The sequence below is a fragment of the Chinchilla lanigera genome, unplaced genomic scaffold (assembly GCF_000276665.1).
Source record: "Chinchilla lanigera isolate Chin_1 unplaced genomic scaffold, ChiLan1.0 scaffold00022, whole genome shotgun sequence".
In the NCBI taxonomy this organism is placed as follows: domain Eukaryota; kingdom Metazoa; phylum Chordata; class Mammalia; order Rodentia; family Chinchillidae; genus Chinchilla; species Chinchilla lanigera.
Window position 1 is genome coordinate 4,705,461 of NW_004955423.1, and position 10,926 is coordinate 4,716,386.

Genomic DNA, 10,926 nt, shown 5'->3' on the forward strand with positions numbered 1-10,926 from the left:
ATTATTGCCACTTGGTGTTTGTACTCCTTACACTCTGATTTTTTTTTTTTTTTGATATTTTTAAGGTACCTTTCAAGTTTGCTCCACATTTGGACTCCAGAGCATTTAAATTGTTGTGGGTCATACAAGTTCTTAGACAGTATGATTGCTTTGGGATTCTCTCTTGGGAGATATTAAGATGATCAGACAAAGGCCTTATTAAACATTTTTTTTTTGAGACAGCATCTCATTAAGTAGCTCAGGCTGGCCTTGAAGTCCCTATGTAGCCCAGGCTGGCCCTGAACTTACAGCCATCCTCCTGTCTCTTCTTCCAGAGTGTTGGATTACAGACATGGGTGTCTTGGTTATTTTTTTCTCGCTGCTGGGACAAAATACCTGACGCCCAAAATTAAGGAAGGAAAGGTTTATTTCGCTTACAGTTTGTGGAAGTTTCAGTTCGTACTTGGCAGATTATAAGGCAGAGTGGCACATGGCAAAGAACTACAGCTCAGGGCAGCAGAACAGAGCTAAGCCGCAAGCACACACCAGGGCGGAATTGGGGAGGAATGCCCCAAGCACTCTTTTCCTCTCCCTTACATATGCAAACTATCCACTCCTGGGCAGGTGCAGCTCTCACACCTGTATTCAAACTCTTATAGCTTGCTCCCTGGCCTCTTGAGGCTTTGGGGGGACACACAGACATAAACCATAACATTCCACCCTTGGCCCCCCAAAGACTCATGCCCATCCCTTTATACAAACAGCAGTTAGTCCATCTGCAAGAGTTGCCAAAGTTCTAACAGTTTCAGCATTGCTGAGCAGTCCAAGTCCCAAGTCTCCTCTGAGATGTAAGGCAAACTCTTTGCTGTGACAAATGAAAAGTTAAACACGTACAAATGAAAAGTTAAACACTTCCAACATTCAATGGCACAAAATAAGCAGTACCATTCCAAAAGGCACAAACAGGGGGATACAGAGCATTGGGACCAAAGCAAGTCCAAAATCCAGCAGGGCTAACATTATGCCCTGTAATTCCACATGCAGCATCTGAAGCAACTTGTGGCACATTGTGAGCTCCAAAGGGCTTGCATGAGTCCATCCCTGTGGTGGTTACAGCTTCCATGACTTCTCTCTTAGGCCTGCTTTGCTCCCTCTGGGCAATTTTCCTTAGATAATCCATGGTCCTGGCTTTTCTAAACTTCTGAGGTCTCCAGGGCACCTTTTGCTTCACACTCACAGCCTCACACACTGCCCTCTCAGGGGCACACTGCCTGGCCTCCCAGGCCTTCTGAAATCTGGGTGGAAGCCTCTTAAACCTCAGAACTCCTGCATTCTCCATGCACTTAAAGCCAGGGCCATGTGGATGATGCCAAGGTCTGCTGCCACATGGAGCAGTAGCCAAGCTTTCCTCTCTCTTGGCCACAGGGGTCGAGTGCCTGGATCACTGGGCACTCTGAGTCCGATTCTGAGGAACAAATCCTCTATGCTGCCGCCATTCTGGAACCTGCTGCGGCTGCCGCCACCATTCTGAAACATGGTGCTCAGCAGCTTTCTTCTCAAAGCAAGGTCTTTCACCTTTGCAATTTTGAGGCTGCAAAGGGTGGAGACTTGCTGCTTCTTGTGATGCCCTCAGGCCATCTTTTCTATTCTCCTGTTCCTTCTCAGCAATAGAGATCACCTCAGTCTTATCTTTGCAGTCCACAGCATTACTGGAACTTCCTTTCTGGCTGAACTCACAACATTTTAAGTCATCCTGCTGGGCTCTTTGTTCTTGATTCTCAATATAAATCTGGTTAAAAGCCCCCAACAATAGCCATGCCACTGCCCCAACGTTCGACTGCCTTGAAATTTCTTTTGCCACATTAATCAGTCTGCTGCTGCCCTTAATCTCAGTCTTAGGCAAAGTCTCTGGACATGAGCAAAATGCAGACAAACTTTCTGCCAAGCCATAACACACATCATCTGGAGTCCAACGACCAATGCAGTCCTTCTTCCCAACAGAAACCTCCCAAACCCGGTCTTTACTGCCAAGATTTCTGTCAGCTTTCTGGTCTTCTGAGCTCTGACCAGAATCTCCTAAACAGAACAGCTGAAAACATTCTAGCGCTTCTCTTTCAGGCGACATCTCCAAACCTTTCCAAACACTTCCCACAAGCCATTTCCAAAGGCTCTTGAACCACATGGTCAGATATAGTCACAGCAACGGCCCCACTCCCGGTACCAAATTCTGTCTTGGTTACTTTTTTCTCGCTGCTGGAACAAAATACCTGATGCCCAAAATTAAGAAAGGAAAGGTTTATTTCGCTTACAGTTCGTGGAAATTTCAGTCTGTACTTGGCAGATTATAAGGCAGAGTGGCACATGGCAAAGAGCTACAGCTCAGGGGGGCAGAACACAGCTAAGCTGCAAGCACACACCAGGGCGGAATGGGGGAGGAATGCCCCAAGCACTCTTTTCCTCTCCCTTACATATGCAAACTATCTACTCCTGGGCAGGTGCAGCTCTCACACCCATATTCAAACTCTAATAGCCTGCCCCCTAGCCTCTTGAAGCTTTGGGGGGACACACAGACATAAACCATAATAATGGGCCACTACACTGAGTTAGATTTTCCAAACAGTTGTGATCAATATGATTAGCAACTGGGTTGCATTGCCAAGACCCATGTTATCAAGACTCCTGCTGCCCTCCAAAAATCCAGAGGTAGATCCATTCTATCATAAATTTCCAGACCTAAAAATACAAATTAGTGATAATTTCTGAACTTGTTGCAGTTCTCTGAAAGTGTGGGTGGCCTGCCTGAGTTAGCACATGTTATCAGAGGAATTCTACATTGGCTGAGAAGTTCTCATTGTCCCTATCATATGTTGACCATGCTGTCCAAGTGGCATTGAGCATCTGTGCAGTGACACCAGTGACATTTCTCACAAGGAAAACATGAATAATTTGTTTTTGTGTCATAGTCAGCACAGTAAGAAGAACTACAGTGGTGGATGAATACTAATAAAGTTAAAGTATGCTTCTTCACAATGTCTTGCTCCAACTCAGATAATATTCTTTGTTGTTAAGTTATTCTAAGAAAATTCAGACAATATGGTGTCTTTAGGGGTGAAATTTGATCACGTTTGTAAAGAAACCACATGGCTTTGATTTTGATGGCAAAGAATTGTATATTATGTAAATATCATCTACCTAAATTTGGCAACTCCCTGTGCCCACCTTCCAAAGATTTCTCTGGAAAGTACGTCTAACCTTGAAAGCAGACTCACAGTATCAGTGTCTTTAGAGTGGCTCCACCACTCCTTCTTCCTCCAGCATGACAAGTGCTCTGCTCACTAACTTGTGGAGAGACTTACAATTTCCAGATTCTGAAGATATTTTTTACATTTGATGGGTACAAAACTAGTGTCATGTTTCTTTTTTTGAATTTATTTGAGCATTAGTAAGGTTGAGCTTTTTATATTTACCTGTTGTCAAGGTTTTTATTCTACGGATGTAAACAATATACATAATTTAAAAGAGGGAGATAAATCCTTTGTTGCTTTCTTCATTAATATAATGTTCTTTTGTTGTTAGTTTGTTAGGAATCCTTGAATGTCCTAGATATTATTTCCCCATTATCCTAAGACATTGGAAATTTCTTGTTTTATCTACCACTCTTTTATAAACTTCATGTTATACATTCTACATACATTCAGATATAGGTATTGCCTCATGGATTGTTTTTAACACTTCTGTTTTTAGAGCAGTTTAGATTCTCACCACAGTTAAGCAGAGAGTGCTGATATTTTCCACATACCCCCACCTCCCACACAGGGACAGCCTCCTCTACTGTCCAAATTCCACACTGAAGTGACCTCTGTGTAACATTTGATGAGCCACACCTACACATCGATGTCACCCTGAGTCCATAGTCTGCACTTCGATTCACTCTTTATTTTATGGATTCTGTGGACGCTATGGGACAAATGTATAATGACTTGTGTCCACCATTACACATTTGTACCATGCAGAGTACTTTTACTGCACTACAAATCCTCTGTTCTCTTTTAGATATTTTCTCCCATACTAGAGATTGCCTTTTTATTCAGCAGATCATTTACTTTGCTGAGCAGAAACTACTTAGTTTAATGTTGCTCAGTTTTGTTTATTTCCTATCTTGGCTGTGTTCTCTTGGTCATATCTAAGAAATAATCATCACGACCAACATCAATAAGATTTTTCCTGCGTTTTTTTCCCAGTAGTTTCAATTTCTGGTTTTCAGTTAAGTCTTTAATCCTTTTCAAAATATTTATTTCATAAATAAAGGGTGTCAGGGGTTCAATGATATTTGTTTGCATGAGGATATCCAGTTTTTCTAACACTATTTGTTAGCAAGATCATTCTTAGCATCCAGGGTATTCTTGAAGTTTTTGTAAAATGGCAGTTAACTGTACCTGGTGAATTTACTTCAGGGTTCCCTATTTTTGTCATGGTCGATGTGTCTGCTTTCATATAGCTAACATAATTCTTTAATTATTTTAGTTTTGTACTATATTTTAAAATCAAGAAATGTGATACCTCTAGCTCTTGACTATTCTGAGTGTTCTTTTGAGAGACTTTCACTTTAACTTACAGACCACTGAAAAGTTACATTCCATAGTTAATAGTCAGCAATCATGATAGGCGGTGAGAGTAAACAACCTCTTGGACCTAAAACCTATTATTCATTAAAAGCATGACTTGTGTTTCCTTCTGTGGTAGTTAGGGACTTGAGGCAGTTTTTACTAAAAAAATATGATCTTCAATAGTGTAGATATGCCCTATCGGTAACTCAAAGCACAAGAAGCTTGACCTTCATTTCTATGTCTCCGTTACTACATTAAAACATCAGGTTAAATTTCTTTTAGTTCTGAATATAGCTTCAGTCCTTCTTCAGTGATAAGGTAGATTAAAACAAACCATCAGCAGAAATTTTACCCACAAAAGTTTCAACTGAAAAGTAAGAAAAAATGTTAAGGACATTTAGCTTTTGCAGCTGAAGTCTAGAGGGCACAGCAGTGACAAAGATCAAGCTGACCCCTTAGAAATGTCAGTCAGAGAAAACAGTGAAGGCTCTTGAGCTTGAGCAGCCAAGACAGCACGGTTTTGATGACAAGATTCAGATTGGCCCATTCACAAAAGAAGCAGGCCAGATTTTATGTTTTTGCTGGCGTGGGCGAGCATCAGGTTCCTCATGGTCTCAGTACTGCTTTGGCAGGATGGTTGAGGAAATGTCCTTACCGCCTGAGGGGACAGCAAGTCTCCATGAGACGCTGGTTCTTCTTGGTGCATTCTCAGCCCTGTGAGGCTCTGCTGGAGTACAAGGTAACCTAGGTTCAGGGCAATGACTGGAAACATCTGGGCGTAGCTGAGTGTTCCCGTAAATCACTTATCTTGGTGTCCTAAGTGCTGAAGTCAGTGAGATACGTTATGCACAGTCAGGGCTATCAACCATATTTTGACAATTTTTGGATGGATGCTCTCTAAATGATAATGCTCCTGTACATGAGCTGAGAAGCAGTTTGACTTAAAATTTTAAGGTAATAAAGGTGACATAGAGAATGAAGGTCAAGTGTTGTTTTGCCTTTAGTTTCTACCGGCCATCTGCAGGCCCAATGAAGAGTTGTTGCTTTTTAGCAAAAACATTTCTCTGAAGTTTCTGACACCTTGGAAGAAAATGCACATCGTACTTTTAATGAGTAACAGATTTAGGGTCAAGAGTGTGTTTGTCTGCTATACCCATGGTCAGCTTGGCTGTTTATTTGATGTCCTTCTTTTCTTAGTCATGCTTTTCTCTAAGCTGTGAAAGCATTTGTTGGATTGAACCCAGGACCTGCACACTGAGCTACACTCCCAGCTCTTTTTCATTTTTTATTTCAAGGCTGGGGTTTGCTAAGTTGACCAGGCTGGTCTGGAACTTAAGAGCTTCCTGCCTCATCTTCCCAGCCCATTTTGCACAAGTACAGTTGTTTAGGTCAGAGGAGTAAAAGAATCCTGGAGCAATTCTCAGCCACTGGGAACTGGGTAAATATTGTACATTTTCCTTCAAAGAGCAGTTTTGACATACAATAGCACCCAGTTCACAAACACTTCCATTTGCAAACAAAAGCTTTTGGCAAAATTTTTCTTCCATCTGCAAACTTTGCATCAGGTGACAAACATGACCATGGCCATCTTCCTTATACAAACAGAAAGAGAACCAACTCCTCTAAAATTGAAAAACCAATTAAGTTCATAAAAGGAGGCACCACTGTACATTGAATATAATTCTTCAATTAATCCACTGGGAGAATAATGTCTAGTTACCCAGAATGGCCACCAACTCAATACTTTGCTTCTTTGCTTTGTCCATTTTGTTTCTCACATTTTTCCTTTCCCTCTCCATTCTTCTTGCGGCTTCCTGCAGTATGTCCCAAATAGTAAACTACGTGAATGTCAGTCTCCTTTCCTGCAGGGAGGCCCCAAATGAAGACACATCCCCGTGGGAGCTTCAGACCTTATCACTTTTTGCCTCATTTCAGTGAACCTTTAATAAGCCTCCAGTAAAGACAATGTGTATATTAGAAACATATGGAGGGATTAGGATTTTGTGCAGCTGGCAGTTTTTCCTAATGTGGATTTATACTTTAGTAAAATTTATATATTGTCACAAGTTTACATTTAATAATTCCATGATTGATTATAGGTTTCTATGTACCTTATTTTAAAATGAATAATTTGCTATAGACTCAATGCTGATATAAAAAGATCAGTTTCCAGAGGAAAATGCAATCATTCTCATATTATTAATGAAATTAAGTTTTTCTGTAACCACATGATCACAGCACCTATAAGCTTTGCCTACTGAAGTAGAGCCTTGTGAAACATGAATGGCAAGTGCATTGTTTCTTAGCCTGTGATTAGAGTGGACAGAAATCCCACTACCAGTTCTTCATAAACTTCACCCTGGCCCACCTGACTCCGTCTAACTGGAGGCACATACTACACGCCCAAATGTTGAGCCCCCCAGCTCACTCACAGGGGCTGGCACTGAGTAGGTGTCCCCCAAGTCAAGCAGACTTTCCTGCATTACAACTATGTCTCATCCTCACCCATTTATCTTTGGCTTATCCATGTGTTATGGGAGTTAGATATTTGGTGGTGCAGACCTGTGTATGTATGGCCCAGGCACCTTGACAACAACACACATGAATGAAAAATCAGATGAGTGGAGACAACTTTTTTTGTTAATAATTCTGCTCAAAAAAGTTAATATGTTTTACATGTTTGGCCCAAATGATTTTATTTTATTTTTATTTTTTATTTTAAAGAGAATGAAAAATAATAACAAAATAACAACAACATAGACAAAAACAAAACAAAGCAAAAACAGTGACATAGGTTTCAAAACAAATGGTAGGGATTAACAGTGGTTGTTGTATTACATATTGGTTTTTTTTTTTTTTTTTTGGTACCGGGAATCCAACTCAGGACCTTGCGCTTGCCAGTCAGGTGCTTGTGCCGCTGAACTATATTCCTGGCCCTCTATATTACATACTGTTATTTTCAATGAAGTTGCTCAGATTACCAGACATAAGAATGCAAGATTGATCAAACCATTAAAGAGAATAAAAAATAATAAAAACAATTAGAAATGATACAGAGCTTCACCAAACAAGATGGTAGGAATTTACTATGGTTGTTATAGTGCAGATTTTTGTCTTTAAATTACTTGTTCAGATTACCAGATATAAGCACACAAAATCTGTCAAAAAGATTTAAGCATTAACTGTTCCTTTCAATAAACCCTTAGACATCAGCAGTACAATTATCACAGCTATCCTTCTATATACATTCATACCAAATGATTTTAGAAGCAGGTACTTGTCTTTATACTCTGGAGTGGATCCAATAACTTGTAAGACACTGACAGCTGGAGTGGTGATAATCCTCTGCAGGTTGCTGCACTACACACACTAAACCAAGTCAGCAATCTATGGCTGATAGGTCAGACCTGCCCAGGGTCTGTATGTGAAAACACTTTATAGGAGCACACTCATTTGCATGCTGTCTCTGGATGCTCTGGATGAGTAGTTGCAACGTAGACTCTGAGGTATGAAATATTTGTTTGCTCTTTTTATGAAAAATGTATCCACAGGGAAGTGAGATGATGAGGAGGCAGAGGGAGGAGGAGAATGCCCTCCGCCCCACACAGCCCGGCCTTCTCAGGCAGTTCCTACCTCACCTGCCATTGTTCCACTCTGTACTTTATTCCTCTTTTTACTCCACAAATTTTCCTGCTCACCTCCTTACTGACCAAAATTGTACCTTTGAAACTGTGCCGATTGTGTTCATTTCTGTATGAAGTAGCTACTGACCTTAGGCACACATTACATGCCCAAATGTTGAGCACCCCAGCTCACATCAGTGTATCAGTGAAGCACAAGAATAGTGAACAAAGTATCAGCAGTGAATATCTCTGGATGAAACCATGAGAGGTTGTTCATTCCATCTTTACTTGTCATCATTTTTAAAGTACTGTATTACACATTAGCTACATGCTTAATATTCCCTATATTGGGAACATGTGCTAAAAACATTAAATGTCCATCTTTAGAAAAACACCCAGGACTTTGTACTAAGAGAAACATGCTTGAAGTAGTCATGGTTTACACAAAGGCTTGTATTTGTGCCACACATGTTCTGGTTTTCCAGAGTACAAGGATACTGAAGCCACTGGTGAGCTGTGCCAAGAAGGGAAGTGGGGAAGCCTTCCAAGATGGCGAGGACAGAAGAGAAGGGCTGTGAACGTGTTCACTGAGGTGACCCTGGAGTAACTGTGGCCTTTCTGACCTCCTCTCTCTCATCTCTGCCCCAAACGTCCTCACTGAAGCTGTAGTCACAAGTCTCAGACTTGCCTCTGCTGGCGTTTGACAACAGTAGCTGGTGGGCAGGAAGTTTTAAGAGCAAGGACCTGTGAAAAGAAGCTGAGCAAAGATCTTGAAAAGAAACTGCTACTTCTTCAAGTTTTCTTCTTGTTTCAGGTAAAGCTCCCCAGGGGACGCCAAGGAAGCATCTCAGTCAGTCAGAATTGCCCTGTCACTCTCCTAGGGAGCCCAGAGCAAATGTTACCCCCTATATACCTTTAGGTATTCACTCCCATCTACCATCTTTAACCGTGTGATGTATGAAATAGCTTGATTTTTTCACTGAGAATGCTCAGAAGTGTGCCTGCCTCTGCGTATGATAACAACTTTCATGAATATGCATTAGTCTCCCCAATAAATTATACACTGCCTTGGAAAGTATCCCCCATGCTCTCCTTCATCGCTGTGAGTAATAAGCCTTTCTTCACTCTTTTATCTCCTAGTGTGCGTCTCAGCTTTTTGCTTATCAAGGTGTGAACATAGTTTCTTGTTTTAGAATATGCATGTGAATTACTTCACTTTGAATTTCAGTGTTAGTGCAGGAGTCCCTTTGTGGAAGGAGTAGCTTCCTTACTATTTTTGTTTGTTTTGACATATATGGAGGAGGAACAGAAAAGTGAAGGAGACCAAGCAGTGAATGAGAAGCATCTGAGACGTGTGCTTGGGTCTGTGGTGCTGGGAAACAGGTATGTCCACTGTTTTTGTGCCTGAACTTAGTCTTGACCCTGATGTGATTTCTGATTGCTGATTTCTGGCAGCTAAAGCAAGCTCAGGAAGGGCAGGTTTCATGTTGTCTGACCTGCAGAGGTCCGTGGCTGGGTTTACCTCTGGAAAGCTCAATTTTCCCTGTTTTCCAGACAGCTGGGAGGTGACAGCCAGACACACAAAGCCCTCTGATATGCGGCTCCCTGCTCAGCTCAGAGCTGCAGGAAGTGGAGAGGGGAGAGCCCTGGACAGATGTCTGCCTGCCTGTCTCAGCCCCTACAGTAGCTCTGGGCTACAGAGAACAAGGCCATCCTTGCCCAGAAGCTTACAGACCATTTGAATAAGGAGAGAATTAAAAAAAAATGTTTCTTATAGGCCAACTTCAGATAACTTCAGTATAAGAGCTCTGTGGTAATACATGTAGAAATAAATTTAATTCTAAATGAATTTCATTGGTTAAAAATAACTACACAGTCAAACCTCTTTGTGTGAGATGTCCCTCCTCCCCATAGGGACATCTGAGTCACTTGTGGTACTTGTAAATATGTAGATTGTTTTAGGCCTGGAAATCTGGGTTTTAACCATCTCTTTGGATGATTCTTATGTGTATCCAAGTTTGAAAATCATTCCCGAAGAGGACCTAACTGATGTACTTGTTTAATACAAAGTTAAAAGTCTTGTAGCTCATTCATAGCTAAGAAACCAGGGACACTTATATGTTGCTTTAGTAAGAGTCCCAGAGATTCTTTTAACCCTCCCTTCAGAGATGGGATCACACAATTTCAGGAAAGGCAGGTACTGGGGTTTGTGCTTCAGATACATTTGTCTGCGGAAGCTGACCAGTGGAGGTTGTACAGGAATGCTGAGTTTGAATTTGACTACTGTGCCGCTGTAGTGAGAAATTTGTGTGTAACTTTTTTTCTGAGTAACTTATAACATGGCGGTTTTATATACTCTAATAGAACATTTACATATTGTAATTGTTAAAATTTTATTTTTAATCTCACTCAACAAATTCTATCTTGTAATGCATTCCATGCTATACGTGTATATTTCCCGTTTAACTACCAAAAGAACCTTAAGGTAGATTTACAGTTTTGTTCACATTAGCCCTTTAATTTCCCCAAAAACCTTAGGCTTAGTTGGAAGAAGCTCCTTGTTTAAGTACACACAACCAAGTGATTCAGTTAATATTTTTAAGATACTAGATTCATTTTGAGGGGCTGGGGATTTAGCTCAGTGGCAAAAGCGCCTGCCTGGCAAGCGTGAGGTCGTGAGTTCGGTTCCCAGTACCGGAGAAAAACCAAAAAAAAAA

The 10,926-nt window shown here is 41.1% G+C and overlaps 1 protein-coding gene across 1 annotated transcript in view; it reads left to right on the top strand.

The window, feature by feature from the left end:
• Positions 1 to 8,696: 8,696 nt before the first annotated feature.
• LOC102021890 (guanylate-binding protein 6-like) overlaps positions 8,697 to 10,926 on the top strand; it is a gene marked incomplete in the record, with an annotated part of 28,362 nt that continues 26,132 nt past the window's right edge. The window contains 2 exon segments of the mRNA XM_005385352.2: positions 8,697 to 9,023; positions 9,510 to 9,592.